Source organism: Pinus tabuliformis, chromosome 6 (assembly GCF_031772625.1).
Source record: "Pinus tabuliformis cultivar Carrire ecotype Pingquan chromosome 6, CPIR1, whole genome shotgun sequence".
Taxonomy (NCBI): Eukaryota; Viridiplantae; Streptophyta; class Pinopsida; order Pinales; family Pinaceae; genus Pinus; species Pinus tabuliformis.
The window spans coordinates 1,255,293,634-1,255,317,355 of NC_142292.1; the positions used below are offsets into that span (position 1 = coordinate 1,255,293,634).

The following is a 23,722-nucleotide window of genomic DNA, read 5'->3' on the forward strand; positions in this document are numbered from 1 at the left end:
GGAAAGAAACCGCTTAAAATAAATCGTTTGGACAATTCTGGAAGGCTCTCATTATGTCGGCCTAATCTAGGATCACGTCGGCTTAGAGGTGAGGAGGCAAGCCTATATAAAGGTTGTGTTGGCACCTTCTCACAACACAATAATCCTCACTCATTACATGAAGGATAGCGAAGTGAAAGGGTCGAAGAAGAAGGGTAGCCGCAGTCAATGAGGATGTATGTTCCCTCATCCAAGTTCATCACCAAACCTGCTCTCAAGTATGGTAGTCTAATCTGATTTGGGGCATCATGTCATATGGGTATATTGATGGGTTATAGATCCAATCTAGTCGCAGTTTGCATGAGGAAGCCAACGCAAAAGAGATCGAAGTCATCAAAGGGCTAGAAGAGCCCTATCTCTCCAATCACATGGATCTACATCCTGAAGCAGAAGATTCTGTCTTCGTAGCCCTATAACTGTCATTCTGTTGACATCACCAAATCTCAGATCAAGACATTGTTGTGTGTGTGATGGATCTACACGAAGAGCGAAGATAAAAAGAGGATAGAAGAGCCTATCTGAGACCATCATTACTGTCTATCATACTCTTGCTACAGATTTGATATAATGTTCAGAATTGCAGAAAGATACATAATGCTTGGGTACATGGTTGGAGGTATTGTCATCTTTTGCTGAAGGTATTATGAGTCAAGGTTTGGGTCATGTAATTTCTCAATAAAGATTCTATAAGAAAGCGTTCAAAGGGTTTTTCCTCTCACAATTTGGAGAGGTTTTTGCCCTGGCATGGTGCCAATATCTTGTGTTCCTGTGCATCTTGATCTTCTTGTTTTTGATAGCTGGTTGACGATAATAATTCATGTAAACAATAAGGAGTAGAATCTAAAGAAATAATATCACAAGCAGTTATCAGTATCACAGTCAAGATAAATCTAATATTTAAAATTTCCCTTCATTTCTCAACATGGTATCAGAGGATGGTTCAACAAAGGTCATGAAGAAGATCAACTCTCTCATGTAGCAGTTGGCAAGCATTGGGCTATGGTTGACAAACCTCATCAATCAAAAGATCAAGCAATTATGGGTCAGTGCAGAAAGGCAGTTCTCGCATTCCTCTGGAATTCGGCATGAAGGAGCAGATCCGCATTAGGGTTTGATTGCACCTCGGTTGAGTTTTAGGTGCAGTTATGACCTCGGATGCATGGAGCAGGAATAACTTCAGACAAGGATGCAACATTGATTTGAGTTCTGGGCTAGATACATTCTCAAGCACAAGCATAATGCGTGTGATGACAATCTCGACATTACAATGAAATAGATCTCGAATGGATTGATCTCTCATCACAAAGAGCAGTTTTGATATATATATATATATATATATATATCAGTGGTATCCTTGTAGCAGCCTCGACATAATGAGCAACAATAGCTAGATCTGCACTCTCGGCATACTATCTCGACATTACCATAAAATGAATCTTGGGGATTCTCGGCATATCCATGATCTAAAGGTGCAGATCTCGAATGGATGACGCAGGGAGGACTGCGATTGAGGACACAGTATTGGCATGAAGTTTAGGCTAATAGTCTCGGCATATTTATAAGTGTATTTGTGCTCTTACTACCTCGCATACCCTCAGCAGATCCCAGTGCAATGTTATACTTGGTTACAGTATCGGTGAAAACAAAGACGCAGTCCTAATCACAGTAGTCTCAGTGCACATTATCCATTACTGTCTCGGCATCAATAAAAGGGTAAGGATCTAGAACATTATCATTGTCTCGATGGATGTATTTATATGATGATAAAAGACTCATTGTCTCGGCATAAGGAGGATCACAGTGATCTCTCAGTTATGGTTACAATCTCGACATATTCTCTTGGCATACGATCTTAAGGTACAATGATGATCCTAGTACTTATGGAAACATAATGAATCAGTCATCATGATGATTGTCACAGTGAAGATCTCAACAGACCTCGTTGACATAATGAAGAAGCAACAGTAAAGATCTCGGTGCAATAAAGGTACAACAATGATGATTTGGGTGAAGGAGCAACAAGGATGATTGCAGTCATGGTGCAGCAGTGACCAAATTGAAATGCTAGAAGACGAACTCTCTAAAATGCAGTAAAGAAGGTCATCTTCATGAGATCTCAATTGGGAGATTTGAGAAAGATGATAAGAAGACAATCAATTATTTTCTTAATAAGCAAGATGTCAAGTGTCCTTGGGACAAGGAAGCTTCCTCATCTAACAACTTATGGTACCTGTGCAAAATGGAAAAAGGATAAGTTGTGGACAAAAGTGTTGAAGGTTAAAAGACTAAACCACGAGAAGGGAAGTTTGGTCCTCAAACCAGACAGTTTTCAGTGCTATGGGAAGATTATGGAAAGGAGCTCATATCACTAGAAAGATGGAGGGAGCTGAAGAAAAGGGCCAAGGAAAGAGGAAGTAACAAACCTCTACTATGAGTGAGATAGTGTCCCTCACAAAAGGGTCCTATCACAAGCTCCAAATCTCCTGCAGATATGTTCATGATGATAAGATGCATCATGGCATCATGGAAACAAGAGCTCGTAATCATGAAGGAAAAAATCCATGGCAGTCGAGCATGAAGGACATAGCTCTTGGGAACCTCATTGGACTTTAAAGGAAAGGACAAGAAGTCAAAGGAAACATTTACCAGATGGGGATATACTAGATCCTGAAGAGTCTCTGATAGAAACTTTTGTGGAGGATCCCCTAGTTTGGGAAAGAAGCGAATGTCTCATCACGAAATCCAAATTTTGGAATTCATGAGATGATGACTTGAGAAATGAAACAGATCTAGGGATTGAAGATCTTTTCAATCAAGATGTTGGAAGAAGCCTAGATGACCTAGAGGCATGTATGCTTGTATTTGTATTTAACAGTGTTCCACGGGGACGCGTCCCCCAGGGTCGGGTGCGCGCACCCCTCGCACCCCATGCACCCGGGACGGGGAGTCTCTTGGGGGTGCGTTTCCCCATGCACCCTTTTTGGGGAGTCTTGGGGAGACGCAAGGGGGTGCGTTTCCCCAATGTGGGAGTCTAGACTCCCCAAGACTCCCCAAAAAGGGTGCTTCTAGGCGTCCCCCTTTAGTGTGGGAGTCTAGACTCCCCAAAAAGGGTGCGCCTGGGTGTCCCCCTTTAAATTTGTCTAATAAGACTTAAAAATTCAAAAATCAAAACCATTAATTTTTTTTTTTAAACTAAATAACTAAAACTTAAAAGTCTAAAAAAAAATTAGAATTAAAACTAAATAACTAAAACTTAAAAGCCTAAACCTTAAAGTTAAAAGCTCATTTCATTTCAACCCAAAGTCATTTCCATTTCACTCTTAACTATTTTTGAATTTGAACTTTGAAACTTTGAGTTATATAATTTAGTGTTCAAACTTTGAAAATATACTAGTATGTTTTGCTTTCAATTTAGATTCTAGAATGATGAAGGATGAATTTAGTTTTTAAATCAATGTAGATTGTAGAATGATGAATGATATCGATCAATGTATTTGAATATTTTATTATTGATTTTTATTTTTGTTTTTCGAATCTCATGGTATGTATGAATAATAATTAATTCAATAATGAGACTTGTCACTTGAGTATGTCATATGAATGATGTATGTATCAAAATGAATGATGAGAATGGATCAATGATTCAAATTTCAATTGTCTATTTAATATTTTTATGCTTTCATTATTGAACAGTGAACAATGAATATGAACTTGAATTTTTTATATATATATACCTCGACGACTCCCCGCACCCCCGAAATTTCCCTAAAATTTGAGGGTACTCCCACACGTCCCCCCTATGCGTCTCCCCACACCCGCGTCTCCCCGCACCAGAGTCTTGGTGGAACATTGGTATTTAATATTGTAAGGTCATGATATATGGTTGCCACTGACATGGATCAAGCATGATCAGAAGGAAAAGGATCTCCTCCTCTGAAAGGATGCAAAAAGGCATAAGTCGCACTAGATGAAATCAACATAATATGTCCTCATATGAAGTATGAGGTGGTTGACCACAATTAAAGAAACTCTAGTTGAAAGCTCCTGAAGGTGTGAGGATGGAAAAGATCGTGAAATATGCAACCATGATGAAGGCAGTCAAGATCCAAAATGATCAGGAAGATTTGACTAGGAAATCTCCCAGAAAGATGTGAAGACTCTGATGGAAATCTGAAAAGATGAAAACCATTAACATCGGATATCGTGGGAGATGTGTCAACATGTATGCGGGATGTTGATACCTACAAGAAGATGTCACTGGAGAAGGCCATCACCAAAGAGGTAATATATGATTTGTTTTTTATGTCTGACCTCTTGGAAAAAGTTGGGTATGTGCACAGGACCAAGGTAAGGAGAGTTGTGAAGGATATCACCACTATGTACCTTGTGAAACCACCGTTGAAGAAAAGGTGAAGATAGATGGCCCTATGAAGGAAGCCCCAAATGTGAAGCCAAGGAGGATACTTTCCGAGAAAGAAGGAATGACATGACGGAGGAAAGTGATGGATGGCCGAACCCTACGTATGGAGAAAATTGATGACATCGAAGTCTTGGATCATCAATCAACTAGAAGAACCTATAAAGCATTGATGATAGAGTCCCTGGGTAAGAGGGAGCTCTGGGAGGTTCCTATGAGTAAAGGAACTTGAGCAATTTTCTTAGTGAAGAGAAACTTGGAACTCATCCCTGGTTAAGAGGGAGAGTTAGACACGACATTCTTGTCTTCAGTTTGGAAGAAAGAATGGAGGATTGTGTAATCATCTGGCATCCGACACTCTTTGAGGATGTGGTAGGGAATCCAAGACAAGAGTGGGCAAGAGCACCAATATTCTTGAGGGTTGGGAACCCAAGATGAGAATAGTCCTATTAGGGCATACTCGAAGAACACCCGGGTGGGTATGACCCTAAGAGAGATAATGACGAGTGTGTCTATAAGTCATTGGTCTCGCCAACATTGTGCTCTGATCTATTTGAGAGATAAAGAGGTTAGTGAAAGCCTTGCTATATGTAAACAATGTTGGTTGAAATGATGCTAAAACAGATGGATAACTAATCCGACTCTTTGCTTATGAGAACTCTTGCATTGAGAATGTCCATGTACCATGTATGTATGAATACATCCCTAGTTAAGAGGGAGTGTTGAAAATAATGTAACCAAGTTCGGTCTTCATCATGTAAAATATTGTAACGATGTAATTTGGTATCAAGAAAAAATCGTTTTTTTTGTCTTGGTCTAATCGTGGCTCCAATTGAAGAGCCTTAGGATGAGTCATATAAAAGAAAGACAAGCATGTATTGTTGCACGTGTAAATGTAATTATTGTATGTCAAAAATCCTTCTAGATCATCAATGAATACTCCAACATGTACCTACGAATTTTATGGAAAGAAATCACTTAAAATAAATTGTTTGGACAATTCTGGAAGGCTCTCATTATGTCGGCCTAATCTAGGATCATGTCAACTTAGAGGCAATGAGGCAAGCCTATATAAAGGCTGCGTTGGCACCTTCTCACAACACAATAATCCTCACTCATTACATGAAGGATAGCGAAGTGAAAGGGTCGAAGAAGAAGGGTAGCCACAGTCAATGAGGATGTTTGTTCCCTCATCCGAGTTCATCACCAAACCTGCTCTCAAGTATGGTAGTCTAATCTGATCTGGGGCATCATGTCATATGGGTATATTGATGGGCTATAGATCCAATCTAGTCTTAGTTTGCATGAGGAAGCCAGCGCAAAAGAGATCGAAGTCATCAAAGGGATAGAAGAGCCCTATCTCTCCCATCACGTGGATCTACAACCTGAAGCGGAAGATTCTGTCTTCGCAGCCCTTAACTTTCATTCCATTGACATCACCAAATATCAGATCTAGACATTGTTGTGTGTGTGATGGATCTACACGAATAGCGAAGATAAAAAGAGGCTACAAGAGCCTATCCGAGACCATCATTACTGTCTGTCATACTCTTGCTACAGATCTGATATATTGTTCAGAATTGCAGAAAGATACATAATGCTTGGGTACATGGTTGGAGGTATTGTCATTTGATGTTGAAGGTATTATGAGTCAATGTTTGGGTCATGTAATTTCTCAATAAAGATTCTATAAGAAAGAGTTCAAAAGGGTTTTCGTATCACAGTTTGGAGAGGTTTTTTCCTTGACATGGTGCCAATATCTTGTGTTCCTCTACATCTTGATCTTCTTGTTTTGATAGCTGGTTGATGATAATAATTCATGTAAACAATAAGGAGCAGAATCTAAAGAAATAATATCACAAGCAGTTATCACACTCAAAAGAAATCGAATATTTATAATTGCCCTTCATTTCTCAACATGGAGATGGCTTTTCTCCAAGAAGCCCTCAACAGGTGGGTGGAGACAGGGAAGTTCCTCAAGGGATGGTGAAGGAATTCTGAGGCATCCAAGCTCGGTTTGGTTTTGTGATCTCAGGATCGGTTTAGGTGAGATCACGGTATGGTGAGGGTGGAGGTGGTTTAACCTTTGGATTCCCTTGGTTTTTTATGGATTGATTTATCCCATGAGATCCCACATTCATTCTTGGAATATGGCATGAGGGTGATTGGTTGAAAGAAAGATTTGGTTCAGTCAATCTATGGTCGGGTGGTACGTGGAAGTCCCTGACTTGGTTGGATTTTACATATGGTTAATAAGAGCTAAGTTCCTCTTGTCTTTGATGAGTAATTATACTTGTTATTATGTGGCTTTAATGGTTGTTCTATCATTGTTATCTATCTGATTATATGTTGGTTATAAGCATGGTTATATGACAGATCTAAGTATGGCTCTTATCACATTTTAATTAATGAATGTCTGGTTAATGAATGCATGACCTAATTGGTGTTATGATAGTTATTGTGAGAAGGCATTGGTCCTTCTTGTTAAACCTCAAATAAGTTTTAGATCCCTATGTTCAGATATGCATTCATGACCTGTAGGTTGCATGTTTACCATGTGTTTAACAGAATGTCTATCCTGGATGGGAGGGGTTAGGTCAAGTCCTTGTTCAAGTTCTTGGTTTAGAAGCTTTGTTTCTATGTTATTTATCATTTCTGGAAGTTTCACTGAGTTCTAGGCAAAGGCCTGAGTCTTAGCCCTGAAAAAGTGGGCCAGAATGCGAGGTCGTTGGCACAACACTAACTGGAAAAGTCCACAATCGCTGGGAAGCAAGCTTGTGGGAGCAACGAGAGGTTTACAGTCACTTGGAGGCCTTTTCAAGGGAGCAACTGAGGCTCTAGGTCAGTGAAAAAGAGAGTTAGCTTAGGGGTTGGACACCTGGAGGGGTTGGGTAGCTCCTGGAGGTCCTGTAACACCTAAGGGAAGTCAGTAAGGTCTTAAGTTGTTGACTCCATTTCCTTAAGGTCATATAGGAGGTTGAGTCTTATCATAGTGACCCTCAGCTCATGTTTACCCCGGTAAACCGATGAAAATGGGTGAATGTGGGAGGAGGCAATTACAGGGTGGTATCAGAGCGGCTTGCGCTCTCTTTGGGTAAAATCTGATGTTGTCAAGGTTATGGTTGTCATGCATGGGGTCATGGTCATGCATGATGTTTTTATATTGATATAATTATGATTATATATGTATCATGCTAATGTGGACTGATTTTGCAGATGAGATAAGATGTCCCTGAACGTCATGAGGTATGGTTTTGATTTTGGTATCTATTTGGTTTATCTGACATGACCTACTTGCAGGAAGAAGAGAATCAAAGATGACGAGCAAAATGGTAGACTACAGTTCCCGTGACTCTCCCTACAAATCAGTTGGGTAGTAAGGATATTAGTAGTCTCCTGGTATACCAAAGACATTGAGGAGTTGGAAGGCAGAGATCAGAAGTTGCAAAGTAGACAATGACAATTTGAGGCTCAGGAAAGACTTGAAAGGGCTCAAGAAAGGCAAGGAGAAATCAACGCAGTGATTCTTTAGAGCTTGTCAGATTTGCAGAAACAGGGATAGTTGAGGATCAGTCAAGAGCAGGAAGAGAGCACTAATGGAGCCTATGGTAGCAGGTCAGATATTGGTTGGGTAGAGGGGATACACTCAAAGGTGGAAACTCATTGGATACACCTGACAGGAGGACTGGTATGTATGGTCATTCAGGAGACATTATCACCATCATCACTGTCATCATCCTTATAGGAGTGAGTATTTGCCTGAGGAGTTCAAGAAATTCAAGCCTCCTATATTCGATGGAGAGATGAAAAAGTCTGAAGATGCAGAGGCATGGTTGCTTGGGATGAATAAATTCTTCAGATTTCATAATTATTCAGAGAACATGAAAGCCAAAATAGGCACCTTCAATCTTAAAGGGAAAGCAAACATTTCGTGGAAAGATGTGAAGAATGTCAAGGACATTCGAGAAGAAAAGTTCATTTGGGATGATTTCGAGAGACTCTTCAAGAAGAAGTACCTATCAGAAAGGTATTATGATGACAAAGCTAAGGAGTTTTATGAGTTGCAGATGGGTTCTATGACAAATGATGAGTATACTAGCAGGTTCCTGGAGCTGTTGAGATATGTGCCTTACCTCAAGGATGAGAAGGCTAAGATTCAGAGATTCATCAGTGGGTTGCCAGCAGCATATAGAGACTGGATTGAGTTTGATGAACCTAGATCGTTGGAGGAGGTCATTTGGAAGTTGAAGCATTGTTATGAGCAGTCAAAGCGCAAAGTTGAGCCTAAGCATGATTTGAAGGGGAATGAGAAATTTAAAGGGAAGTGGTCACCGAACCGGGGAAAACCTCAAGATGCAGGTGAGAGAAAATGTTGCTCCTTACAAGAAGTTTAATGTAGTTGAGAAGGGACATGGGTCACAACCTGGAGAGCAGCAGAACAAAGGTGATGGTAGGGGACCATTGCAGTGTTGGATATGTGGCAAAGATCATTGCAAGAAGGATTGTCCATTGTACCAGGGTGGCAGGCCTCAGATCTATAGTACTCAAGAGGCACAGACAATTGGGGATGTTAGACATAGCATTCCTCGAATCTATGCAATTGTGGATAACAAGCAGGTAGATCACCAGGCATCCATTATTGAGATGGAAGGTAAGCTTTGTGGTCGAGTTGTTTATATTTTGATTGATCCTAGATCTAATTATAGTTATGTTAATCTTGACCTGGTGGATAAGTGTGGCTTGAGAAAAGAAGTGCATGCAAAGTCTTGGTTGGTGCAGTTGGCTACAAGCAATGTTCCACCAAAACTTCGATGCGGGGAGATGCACAGGGGGGACGTGTGGGAGTACCCTTTATATATATATATATATATATCTATATATATATATATATATATATATATATATATATATATATATATATATATATATATATATATATATTTTTCAATAATGAAAGCATAAATATTAAATAGACTAATAGTAATATGAATAACAATACATTAAAAATTGAAATTTGATCCACACATAAAATTTAAATTCGTAATTGAATTAAATAATGACATACATTGATTTATCCTCATCATTCATTTTGATACATACATCATTCATATGACATACTCATTATTCATCCATACCATGAGATTCAATAAAAAATTCAATAATGAAATATTCAAATACATTGATCCATATCATTCATCATTCTACAATCTACATTGATTTAAAAATTAAATTCATCATTCATCATTCTAGAATCTAAATTGAAAGCAAAACATACTAGTATATTACCATATACTATATACTAGATACTGAAGTTTTGAGGGGGGACGCCCAGACGCACCCCTTTTGGGGAGTCTCGTCCCCCACACTGGGGAAACACACCCCCAGTAGACTCCCTGTCTCGGGTGCAAGGGGTGCGAAGGGTGCGTGCACCCGACCCTGGGGGATGTGTCCCTGTGGAACACTGGCTACAAGTACTAAGAAGAGAGTTCAACAATGGGTAAGAGCTTGTGCATTTGAGCTAAATGGTATCCCTACAACAACACATCTAAATGTACTGCCATTGGGATCATATAGTATGTTTTTGGGTTTGGATTGGTTGTATCTTCACAAGACCAAAGTAGATTGTTATGACAAGGCCATTGAGTGCCTGGATGATAGTGGGGAAAATAGAATCTTGCAGGGAAAGAAGAATCATACATCAGTTAGAATGATTACAGCTATGCATGCTCAGCGCAGTTGCAAGAAAGGGTGTGTAATGTTTGTTGAAGAATCTAGGGCAATTAGATATAGTAGGATTCTTCTAGACTTGATAACAATTGGTGAAGCACTTTTACAATTTATCTTGTTAGCTTAATCTTCTTTTCTTCTTATTAATGCATGTGTATTTACTTCATCAAACTGCTACCAAAAACACAAGAACACAAGATGTTGGCTCTTTGCCAGGGCAAAACTTCTCTCTCTTAGAGAGGAAAACCCTTTCGTAAATTTCTCTTATTGAAGCTTCTATTGATCAATGCCAAACCCTAGACCAAGGTTACTTGGGAGTAGAAGCGAAAATGGGGAGCGGGAGCAAGAGCGACATTTTCAGAAGTTCCCGGTTTGGGAACGTATCCGGGAGTGTTTTTTATATAATATATATATATTTTTATATTTTGATGCATATATGTCAACAAAAACATGTAGAATTATGAATTAGATATAAAAAACATAGATTGAACCATATAACAACAATCATCTAGAACTTATAATCTTCATCAACCACGTCCACAAGTTAGTAACATACAACATATTAAGTCTCATAAATCATGATTCATGAATCTTAAAGTGTCAACCTTTCAAAACTCAATATATAACATTTATCATCATCGATCACGAAAGTTGTACTTGTAAGCTAAGTGTAACCATTACAACAAATAATATCTAAAATGAAATGAAATGTTATAAAATGAAATGAAATGAAACAACTTTCAACTTTCACAAAGCATCATATTCATAATTCATTGCCAATGAGTTATAATTGCCAACTTCAAACTTCAAACTTAAATTTTCATATATTGTTTACAAAAAATATCATAATAAATATGAAAGAGTCAACAGTGATAAAAACTACTAGAAACTAGAAAATACAAGTAAATCTATCATCTACAGCTTCCTCTTGCCACCATGAATAATGTCTAATTTCTGAGCAGGTCGTGGTGGTCTTCTATGAGTCTCGTCCCGCACAGTCCCACAACCAGAACCAGAAGGCAAATGCCCTCCATGTGTGGATGTACATGGAGGTAGCGACAGCAAAGAACAAGACTTGGAACTCGAGCACTGCCATTGGATGGTGGGTGTTATGAAACCAGCTCAAGAAAAGATAGATCAACGCCTTAGAATTCAGTCTCTTCGAGGGGGCAACCTCCTTTACATTAGATAAATGAACAATTCTTGGATGATACAAATGAAAAGACCTCCTTTCTATATATAAGAGTCTAAGGGGTCATAACATAATCAGAGCCGACATAACAATAATAATGTAAGGGCACAATAATAACAATAGTGGGCTTCTATGGGGCACAATAGTAACAATATGGGCACTACATGGGTACATCAATATAATAAGTGGGTTATACTAATAACAATAAGGGGTTACACTAGTAGTATAGGGGCCTAACATGCCCCTCTCCTTCAAAAAGCGTTGTCCTCAACGCTTGAGTAGTTCTTGATGCTTCTGTATAAAATTATTGTCCTCCCATGTGGAATATTCAGCGGATAAGTTCTTCCACTTGATGAGATACTCTGAAATTGATCAATTTCGTAGCTGTCAGGTTCTTGTTTCTGTGACTGCTCCAGGTTCCAATATAATTTTTCCTTCCTCTTCAATTTCTGGCAATATTGTTTGAATTGGGATCTTTTGCAACTTTTGAATAAGTGGCCATACTTCTTCGTCCTTCTTCCATTCATCCCTTGCTTCGTTTATCCAATCTGGTTGGATAATATAAATAGCACAAAACAATGCTTCCACATCCTCATCATTGAAGAGTCTTCCCATTCAGTAAGGTCGCCATTTTTTAAGTGCATGTAGTATTGCCAAAATTTCCTTCTCATAAATAGCTTGCTTGAGATGTAAGTGTAAAAATACCCAATCACCTACATCAAAACATTTTTCACTACAATGTTGATCTACCTGTTGTTTCGTTTGATTTTGCACCGAAGTGGCGTTATCCTTTAAAAGTTGGAGAACTTGTTGTTGATGCTCGATGTGATCTTTCACTGCTTGAACCTTTTTCTTCTTGATATGTCCTTCTATCTCTAGAGTTTGAGGAGTGGTAATTTCTTCCAATCCTTTACAAGATATGGTCGGATTCATTTCTTGATGCTCGATGTGATCTTTCACTTCTTGAACATTTTTCTTCTTGATACGTCCTTCTATCTTGATAGTTTGAGGAGTGGTAATTTCGAACAATGAATTACAAGATATGGTTGGATTCATTTCTTCTTTCTCGATGTGATCTTTCACTTCTTGCACCTTTTTGTTCTTGATATGTCCTTCTATCTTGAGAGTTTGAGGAGTGGTAATTCTTGCCAATGCTTTACAAGATATGGTCTGATTCACTTCTTCTTTCTCTGGGGTGGGGTCCTAGGGTATATCTTCTTCTTTTGATGTTTCTTGATCCTTTTCTTCCTCCTCTTCATATTCTATGTAAAATAATTTCTTCTCAGCACACTTATGACTTTTAGTGCATTTGCTATCACAATTGTAACAAAGCCCTTTTTCTCTTTTTTCTTCCAATTGTTGTGATGTAACCCTTGTAGGTTGTGGAAGGCTAGGAGAAACAACACTTCCATCTTTATAGTTGTGAGGGGTATGCTTCCTGGTTTCCATAATTTTGCTTTCTACTATGTCACAAAGCCCTTTTACTCTTTCCAATTGTTGTGGTGTTGCTCTTTGTATCCTCATAATGCGCTATCATTTCCTCCGTGAAAATTGACCACGTAACAAGTTGTTTACGAGAACAAAGCCCTTCGTACCATAAAAATTGATTTGGTTCTAAATATGAAGATACAATACATACCTTTTGTAATAGTTGTACACCATGTATATCAAAATATTGCTCCATCTGAAGTATCCAATTTACCAGATCCTTGCCATCAAACTTCCTCATCTTGCTTTTTCTTGATTTTAGGAGCTTGACCTTGAAACCACTGTAACTCTGTACTTTTGGATCTTTAAGTTCTGAAATTGTGACCTGTAGTAGCCCCCTGTGTCCTCTTTCCAATGCCACCAGTCTTATCCAAATTGGATTCTCTAAGAAAGAGTTATGCACAATCTCCCAAGATGACTTGATTATAGACCTTTCCAGAAGAGCGAAATTGTATGAAGTGCCACGTGTCACTGTTTTGACCTTTGGATCTGAAAATGCATACAAGAAACTACAGTCCGTCCTCTTTCTGTACCTTCTTACGAAATTTCAATCTGATCCCCAAAGAGAAAGTTATGACGATTTTCCCCAGGTCACCTGTTTGGAATGTAATTCAGGAGTCTGCAAAAAGACCAACTTCCTCAGATCATATCTCCGCAAATATAGCGCAAAAAGCTCTGAAATTCGGACCCGAGGTTCAGCGCGATTTCTTCTCAAATGGGTTTTTTTTTGCAACTTCTGAAACATCGCAGAAAAAAAGTTATAGCGAAAATGCCACGATGACCTGTTTGGAGCAGCGAAACCCTAGAATCCAAAGCTCTGATACCAAATGTTATGAAACCAGCTCAAGAAAAGATAGAAAAGATAGATCAACGCCTTAGAATTCAGCCTCTTCGAGGGGGCAACCTCCTTTACATTAGATAAATGAACAATTCTTGGATGATACAAATAAAAAGACCTCCTTTCTATATATAGGAGTCTAAGGGGTCATAACATAATCAGAGCCGACATAACAATAATAATGTAAGGGCACAATAATAACAATAGTGGGCTTCTATGGGGCACAATAGTAACAATATGGGCACTACATGGATACATTAATATAATAAGTGGGTTATACTAATAAAAATAAGGGGTTACACTAGTAGTATAGGGGTCTAACAGTGGGGGTGGCATGGTTGTTGCTTCATCTTCATCTCTCATAAGTTTTGCTTCCAATTCTTCAAGATGTATAGTGCCATCCTCCAAATTATCGTCCTTTGGGTGGTTGTCCCAAATTTTATATGTTGGATCCTCATAAGCCTGATCATAGTAATGACTCAACAACCTCAAGTTGTAGTGCACATAAACCAAGCTTTCTACCCAGGTTTCATTGAGTCTGTTTCTTCTCACATTATGTATGAAATTGTAGGTGCTCCAACACCTCTCTGCAGAAGAAGTATTTACAACATGTGAGAGAACTTTTTTTGCCAATTTTGGCAAAAGTCCCATGCTGCCATATGCTTCCCACCATGTGAGAGCATCAAATCTATCTCTATCATCCATTGCATGCAAAGAACCAAACAAACCAGTGCAACTGAAGTAGCTTCCTAATTCAAGACGCAAATTAGCACACTCCTCCCTATCAGGTACCAACTTGTCTAATGCTTCCATATATCTTGTAGATACCTCTGGATCTGTATGGGGTTTGACCCTAACCCCACCCCTAGGTGCAGGTTGGCCCAACCAAGTTGGAGAAGTGTATTTTGGCGTAAGTATATACGCCAAGGCATGTAGTGGAACATTAAGTTTATTTCACCATGTACGCACACAATTGTGAATCAGTGTATACAAGTTGGGATCATCATTCTGAACAATATCTTTTATTTGCCCCAACATGGTATCCATCTGCTCATACACCTCCCCAATCACTAGTTTATCTATATCTGCAAAATGAATCATGTGATAAATCAGTTAGGTGAATTTTAATACTTGCCTCACATGTGCCCAAAACTAATCATCAAGAGCGGTCTCCTCCACCTGTTCAAAATCTTGTTTGTCAACTACATTTGTAGCCCTTTCCTTTAATACTTGTCAGTGTGGACTTGATACCATGCTAGCCAATGACTCTCTTACCTTCAAAAGGTGTTTGAAGGTGAGGTAATACCTAGAAAATCTAGTCTTCGCAATCTTCAACAAGATACATTGCTGCAAGTATGGCTTGTTGTGAAGTAGTTTGGTTGAGGAAGCTCTTCAGTGAGCTATCTGAGCACATGCTAGATACCACTGTGATCTTCGGCGACAACCATAGTGGGATTCGTCTATCAGAGAATCCCTTGTTCCACACCGCTCCAAGCACATTGATATCAGGTACTACTTTATCCAGGATATGGTACAACAGGGAATAGTTAGGCTTCAACACATCAGGACAAATGAGCAGGTTGCAGATATTCTCACAAAGCCTCTCGAGAAGGTCAAATTCTTAACCTTCTAAGAGAGATTTGGAGTTGTGGAATTACCCTCTTATGAGGGTCTCGTATGAGTTTAACACGAAGCTCTGGGAGCTCTTGGGGGCATGGGGTACTTCTTGGAGCTAGCTATGAGCAACCATAGAGTGAGTAGTTCACCTTCCCCTAGTGGTGCATTAGATACAGGGTGAGTGGTTCACCTTCCCCTGTGATACCCCATTATGGTTGACATGTGTGTAGAGTGAGTAGTTCACCTTCCCCTACCTGGACACATGTATGAAGGGTGAGTGGTTCACCTTCCCTTACGATTGACATATGCATAGGATGAGTGGTTCACCTTCTCCTATGGCATATGAGTAGGATGAGTGGTTCAACTTCTCCTATTGTTGCCCTGACACACATCCTACCCATAGAGTCCGAGACTCATGGGAAGTACCTCTCATCTGGCCAATGAGTTGGGAAAAGATGGTTAGGGACCATAGCACTACTGATGGACGCATCGTGTACTATCGTACTCCCTATGACTAGGATGCATGGTGTTCAACAACTTGATCTGGGATCAAGGACTGACATTAGTCACTGAAGAGTGGTATGATACACTGTCGATCACTTCTTCTTCATTATTACTTCATGGTTCAGTAGAGCAGAGTAGGGTAGTGATGGCAAGGATGGTTCAGGATGACAGGTTGGCACAATAATGGATTGGCAGGTGGAATTCTCCATAGTTGAGAGGGGTTGAGAGGGACTATAAAAATTGGCAACTAGGGCCAACTTCCACCTTAGGAAAGCTCATATGATGGAGATGATTATTGCATTGGATACCTCTTTCGAAAAGGTACAATTTTGACATAAAGATCATCTCATTTTGACAAGCAGAAATGGAATTATGAATTTATTTCTCTTATCGACAAATTATCAAGGTCAGCCATAGTCAAATGTACGCTCATGAAGCCCAATAAATGTGTCTCTTCACCCTCAACAAAGTGTATAAATAGAGGAGATATTTTCCTCATTTGATCATCACTCATCACATCATCTTCTCTCACTTATTTGGTTTGAACAGCTTGGAGGTCTTTCTCTTTTCTTCGCACTTGTGGCAGGTAGCTCTCCCTCTCTTCTTCGTGCATGTAGCAGGGGGCTGAGTTTTTCTGGGGAAAACAAGTCAAACTTTTTAGGGTGTTCAATTAGGGCAATTTGACCAGCATTGACCTTAGTTTTTGGGCCAGAAGTTTGATTTTTCTAGGCCGCATTTATTGGCACGAAAATTGAGAAGTTTGGGATAGGTTGACCAGCATTGACCTCAGGTTGACATCAGATTTAACTACTGAAAATTACATCAGTGTTTCTCTCTCCTTTGACTGGGTTTAACCGATTTGTTTTGGGCTGATTTTGACTCTCTTGGAAGGCCAAATTGGACTATTGTTCACTAAGATGATTGGAGAATATTTTGGGCAGCTTTGAGCACCATTGACTTTCTGGTTAGGGCTGCATTGTCTGTGTTGATTTGGGGTAGCATCGGATGTGCTCTAGCCACGAAAATTGGTGGAGAGGCTAAAGCCCATGAGATCTCCAATACCCAGAAAGGGTTTGGGCAGATTCTAAATAGTTTGGGAGATATTAAAATAATTAATATTTTTAATGGAGTCTCTAAGTCTAAACTTAGAAAAATTAAAATATTAATGTGAATTAAAATAAATCTGTGTTAGAATGGTCCAAAAGTCATGGATCAAGCTAAATCTAATCTTAGTTGTTGATTAGGGACTTAATCTCGGCCAATGATTTGTCAACGAGAAAAGTATAAGAGGAGCCTTGAGGGTCACTTGGAGAATACACCAAGAGATCAAGATTTCGACTTTTTGGGGCTGGGTTTGCTGAGAAAGTTGAGAGACTGATCAGAGTTGCAGCTGAGGGGCAGGGAATACAGAAGCAGAGAGGCAGAGATAGCACCAGGAGGATCAGCGCAGTAGCCTGAGAGAGGGACGCAAAAGCAGCCAAGGGTTCACACAGAACCAGTCAGGGCTCACGCAGAGCCAGCCAGAGCTCACGCAAAGCCAACCAAGAGTTGCGCAGTGCCTCAGAGGGCTAGTGTGCGTGATGCAAATGGCCAGAGGACTGACGCAGTGCCTCCAGAGGCTGACGCAGGCCAAGACAGAGTGGCGCTGGGTTAACGCTGGGCCAGAGAGAGGCTGGCGCAGTCCCTAGAGGTTGACACTGGGGTTTCGAGGGGCAGATTGGAGCTGTAGAGCTGCCGGAGTGTTTATTCGGTGTTTCCGCCGGAATATCTACATCCGAGTAGAGATTTACTACTACCAAGATTTTTCTCTGTTGGGTGAGCCGGATTTGGCACCCACATTGTATTCTGAAACTACTTAATAAATCAAACCCTTAGATAGCTGCACCGGTTTTCCCGCATTGGATTTTTCCGAGGACATTAGTCCAAAAACAACGGTGTCACTTGTGTGCTTGTTTCTGTTTCCTTTAGTTGATGATCTGTAATATGTTGAGCATGCACTTGTATTTATTTGTAGTATTTACATGGTAAATAACTTGTTAATTAACAAAACAAGTAGGTAGGAATAAATCAGAAAGTACATGAAGAGTTTCTAACGGGTTAGACTTACAAATTCCAACAGTCTGCTGATTTGGCAGATCCGTTTTGGGCTCACATTTATGATACTTGTACTCTCTCTCTTTGTAGAACTATTGAAGAATAATAAGAGGATTTGATCAAAGGGTTTCCCCACATTGGGGTTTGTCCCTGGCATCTGCCACATCTTGTGTCCTCTTGTCTTGGCTTGTTTTCTGCATATGATTTTATGTTCTATCTGCATTTACTGCCAATGTTTATAAGTTAATGTGATTGCTACTGGATATAATTGGAATTTGTCATTGGGATGCTAAAGGAATATTGAAGTAAATTGTCTTAAGCATAGAACATACCATTGTTATCTAAAACTAACATACAGTAATCATCAGAATACAACGGAACCAAAATCAAACCATGCGGAACTGATCCCAATGATGAAATAGGGCAAGAGATCCCAATCAAACCCCATAAAACTCCTCCACACCATTTGGTCCCACCAAAGGTGTAATCCCCCTCCAATGACCTGGTTGACACAAGCTCTAGGAATCTCCCCTAACCACATCAGGGGTTGGCTGGTTCAGCCGAGAACTTCCCCAAACGCTCGCTGATCTTCACAATCTAGATTTCCTACACAACTCACTTCAACTATCAATAAAAAGGGAAAAACAGTAGTAAAACCCAAATCCAATGGAGATACCTGCCATTATTTTCAGAAATTTTATTACCATTTAAACCCTAGTGAGTGAACAAGATACCTGTGTTCAACATCACTCTTCAACAAGCTATTACCAATGGCTGAAATTAAATTTATGCAGAAAAATGAAACAACTTACAACATTTCAGGAGAGTAACACCAGCAAGATTTCAACCCCAAAGTCTTTCTTTATTGCACAAGAAAAAGGTTACAAGAGAGCTTTCTTCAGCACAAGACTCACAGATCCAATGATCTCAAATGACCCCTAACACCCTATTTAAAGGAAAATTTCCCAACGGCTAGTTCGAGTGATCCATGTCAAACTAATCTCGACCGTCGATGAGGATCAAAATCCCTTTTAATCTCATCCGTCGAAATTTTAAATGCATTTTAATATATTAAAAAATTAAAACTTTGCATTTATTTTCTCAAAACTTTGACTTATTATTATTTTATTATTTTATTTTATTTTTTAATTGATTATTTTTTTAATTGATTATTCTTTATATCTTTTATTTTTATATTTTTGCATTTTTGGATCCTCGAACTTAGCCTTTGGAAAAATCACCTAGGACCTAGGACTTATGAGGGGATAAAACATTTTCTAACCCTCAAGACACTTTACATCATGACTTTTACAATTTTACATCTCAAAGGGGAAAACCCATTTGACATAGACCTTCATAGACCACCCAGTTCTGCGACACAAACATAATCTAGCAAATCAAACAACTTGTAATTAGCTAACCAAATAGTTAGAATTATTTCCAAATTACTTTTACATAGACTCGAAGCACACTAGGATTCCTCTAATGACAAAATTCATTCCGGCTTTGGGGTTAGGCTGAAGGAAAACTCTACCGATCATGGATCGGTGAGACAAAAAACCTTCCGGAACGTAGATTATCACTAGAAAATTAGGTTTTCCTAGGCAATTTACATACATGACTCAGATCTGCTAAGATTATTTACAATTTACACATGCAGATTGGGCTTACAACATAACATGATCGGGTCAACGATGACAGTCGAATGGCACGGACACATCGATCAAGCGCTATCCCTTTTGCAAAAAAAAAGGCGGTGTACTGCTATGGGTAGTTGACACGTAGTGGTCAACAAACTTCATCACAGAGCTTCTGAAGGTGCAAGGGAGAGATTGTATCTTTGCGATAGTGGATAGGTTAACAAAATTTTCCCATTTGTGGCCATATCTTTCGACTACTCAGCAACATAAGTGGCAAAGACATTTTTTCAAGAGGTCTTTAGATTGCACAAGCCTGCCAAACACATTGTCAATGACAGAGATAGCAGATTCTTCAATGCATTTCCGCAGGAGCTATTCAGATTAGCCGACATAGAGCTTATCCCAAGTACAAGTTATCATCCGTAGACAGATGGCCAGATAGAAATCGTCAATAAGTGGGTAGAAGGATATCTAAGGAACAATGTAGTCGGGCAAAAGAAAACTTGGATTAGGTGGTTGCACTTGGGTTAGTACCGTGAAGATTTCTGAACAAAAATTCTAATGTTGCAGTAACTGATTTATTTTACCTACTTATGTTCGATAAGTTATTTACGAAATCCCTTCAGTAAATATTAAAATAAATTCTACCGCAGATATCACACCATTATACAGAAATATGCACAAGAATCAAACACATCAACACAGTTATTTTTGGACAATTGTCCCCGGAAAAACCCAATGCAGGAAAACCGGTGTAGCAAAGGAGGGTTTTATTAATCTTCAGCAACAATTGCTTTTACAAAAAGATTTTACATAGACAATGGGAGAAAACACCTGAGACTTTTTGACACCCTGGAGGACTTCCCTTCCTGTTTTGCATCATCCTGCTTGGCTTTGTGCTCCTCTGTCTTTCGATGCGTCATCCACTGCGTCCCTGATCTGCGCTGTCTCTCAGAGTCCCTGCGTCACCCTTTCTGAATTTCCTGGCTGTTGTCAGTCACCCCCTCTTCCTTCACTCTACAACTCTCTCTTTGAAATCGATTTTACTTCCTCTCTGAGAAAACCGATTTTCCTTGGGATATTGAGTATATGTTGGTGCATCTCCAAATGACCCTCAAGTTTTCTCTTATACTTTTCCGGTTGATGAATCAACAGCTGAGATTAAGTCCCTAATCAACGGCTAAGATTAAAATAGACTTGATCCTCGTCTCTTAGAAGCTTCTCATCGTTATCTTTATTAATACCCATTAATATTTTTATTTTCCTAAGTTTAGACTTAGGAACCCATTAAAAATATTATTTATTTTAATAACTCCTCATCCGGATGGAATTTCCCAAAACGATTTCTGGGTCTTGGAGATCTCATGTGTTTTAGCCTCTCCACCAATTTTCATGGCTAGAGCACATCCAATGCTACCCCAAATCAACAAGTACTGTTATAACACCACCTACCATATGTTTATCGAGATGACTCCCTTCAAAGCATTGTATGGGTATGATGCTCCCACATTCATTGAGATGGAATTAGAAGGCAGCAAGACACCAATGGTCAGATTGGTTACAAAAGAGCTAGGATATTTTTAGAACCCTCAAGGAGAACATACAGGTAGCCCAAAATTAGCAAAAGATGTATGCAGATCGCCACAGGGTGGAGTTCAGCTTCCAAGAGGGGGATTTTGTTTTCCTGAGACTTCAGCCATATAAGCAATCATCATTGAAGAAGAGTGGCTCTGAGATATTAAAGCCATGATTCTCTAGACCTTACAAGGTGATCAGGAAGATTGGGGAGGTTTCTTATGAATTAAAATTGTCGTAAGAAAGCAAGATTCACAATGTTTTCCATGTATCTTGCCTTAAAAGGGTGCTTGAATAGTAGGTCAAGGCCACACCAAAGCTTCCTCCACTTGAAGAGGAGGGGCAATTGGTTCTCATTTCAGAGGAGGTCATGAAAATGAGGGAAGCAAGTTGAGGAGTGGAGTCATTCGGGAGTATTTAATTCGATGAAACGGCTTGCTAATGGAAGATGCCACATGGGAAGGTAAACAGGTCTTGCAGCATCCTAGCTTGCAATTGCTAGAGGATAAGTAAACACGAGAATGGAGGACTGTAATGTCCCTTTCCAATCCATAGGAGCATGAGAGGTTTTGAGTCATAGTCTATCTTGATCCCATGGGCTATTAACACGAAAAGAGGGGGCCAATAGAATAAATTAATAAGTAATTAAATAAAGGTGGTAAAAGTCACTTTAGAAAAATAAAGTGACCCATGATTTTTGCTCACCACCCATTGTTTTTGGAGGAAAAAATATTAGAAGATAGAGGAGGCTTAGGGATACGTGTGAAGAAATTATTTTTTGAATTGTCAAGGAGCTCAAGCAGCTTACTGAGTGAGGGAGAAACCGTCATTATTTCTCAATGTCAGTGTTGAAATATAAACCCTAGCTAGTGACGGTTGGTTTCGGTGGTTGTAAAGCCACCCTAGCTAATCATTTTGTTTTGTAGGAGATCGAAGCATCTGTTGAGGAGGATGTATATCCACCAGGAGAGAGCCCAAATTATTATCTTATCAAAAAGTCTGAGTTCGTTTATGCTAGCAGGGAACAAGTCATCATCCCTAAGGGACAAATTGGTTTGTGAAGGCCGAATTACTGCACATCAAAGGGGCTGAGCAAGAAGGCCGAATTATTGTGATTAAGGTGGCCGAATTTCAAGTGAAGTGTAGGTGCGAATCGCCAGACATTAGAGGAGTGAACTATTAGGGGCTGAGTAATTAATTTCCATCGAATTTGTGTGGGTCGAGTTGCCATTATCTATGTCACAAGATTTGTCAAACTTCAACCTTGAGCTTCGAATTTTGGCAAACCTTAAAAATATTTTGTGGTTTGGCGAACCTTAAAAATATTTTGCGGTTCAGCAAACCTCATCGAAACTCATGGCCATAAACCAAGTCCATAGATCAAAACTCATAACCTCAAGTCACAACTCAAGCTTGTAATCTACCCTTGCAGTTTCCATGTTCGTGATAGCATTTGTTTTTTATTGATGTTGATTTCTTACAATTTTATCTCATATTTCATTTTCAACTTAATTATCTATACATATAGAAAATGTAAATAGACAAACCTAATGGCGAACCTTATTCAAACCCCATCAAAAAATTTGAACTCGAACTGAACCTAATCATTGCCGAACCTGAATTTGAACTCGAACCATGTGACATTGGCCATTATTGGAGGTGCAAGTTTCATCCATTTGAGCCAAATTGCTGGAGCAAGTTGTTGACTATCCGAAGGGGCTGAATTACATTTGTAGAGAGCCAAAAAAATTCAGATGCCAGAGGCCGATTAGTTGTTGAATTGTCGATTTCCCAAGGAGGCTGAGTTACCTGAGCGAGTTGCTGATTTATGCATGGGACGTGACAATTTGAGGAAGGCCGAATTGCTATTCTTCCAGGGCCAAGTTTACCAACAGCGTAGGATCCAAGTTTTTGGAGCTTTCTGAGGATCAAATTGCAGGGCCGAGTAGATCCATTTAAGGGCCGAATTTCATTAATAATAGGGCCAAATTGTCAGACCGAAATTCCCTGTGAAAGGACGAATTGCCACAGTATCCAGGGGCAAGCATTTCAGAGATATATTCACCAGGTTTTTATCCCCTGAATTTATGTAAAATTCCTCCAGAATTTCATTAATAAAGAAGTCTGACTTTTTCAATATAATTGAAGTGCTGGCAAATTTCACTTGTGCAATGTATCTGTGAATCTGGGAAAAATATTTATGGTTTATTACTTGAAAAAAAAAATCAGAAGATTCTAGCCATATATAAATTACAAAGGTTATTACAATCTCTTGGTAGCAGGATGAATTATTTAGTTCCTCAACTAATACTTTTCTTGAACTTGCCAAGTTACATAGTTCTTGGTTTAAAAACTTTTATGACATAATTGCACAATTAACAGGTTAGTGAAGAGAGGACAGGCTAGATCTGTGAAATTTCTTACAAAATCCCTGATATTTAATTGCCATGAAATTTTGTGAAAGACAGTTCATATTATCTATAGAGTAACATCTCAATGTTGAACAGATCAGCTAGGTTTTGAGTACCATATTTAGTAATACCTATGACCATTCATTCTCGTGTACTGATACTGATTATTTTGGAAAATGT

At 39.2% G+C, this 23,722-nt stretch overlaps 1 protein-coding gene across 1 annotated transcript in view; it reads right to left on the bottom strand.

Annotated features, from left to right (window-relative positions):
- Positions 1-23,722, bottom strand: part of LOC149263212 (glycerophosphodiester phosphodiesterase GDPD6-like) — a 251,388-nt gene that overhangs the window by 76,917 nt on the left and 150,749 nt on the right. The gene's annotated exons all lie outside the window — the stretch shown is intronic.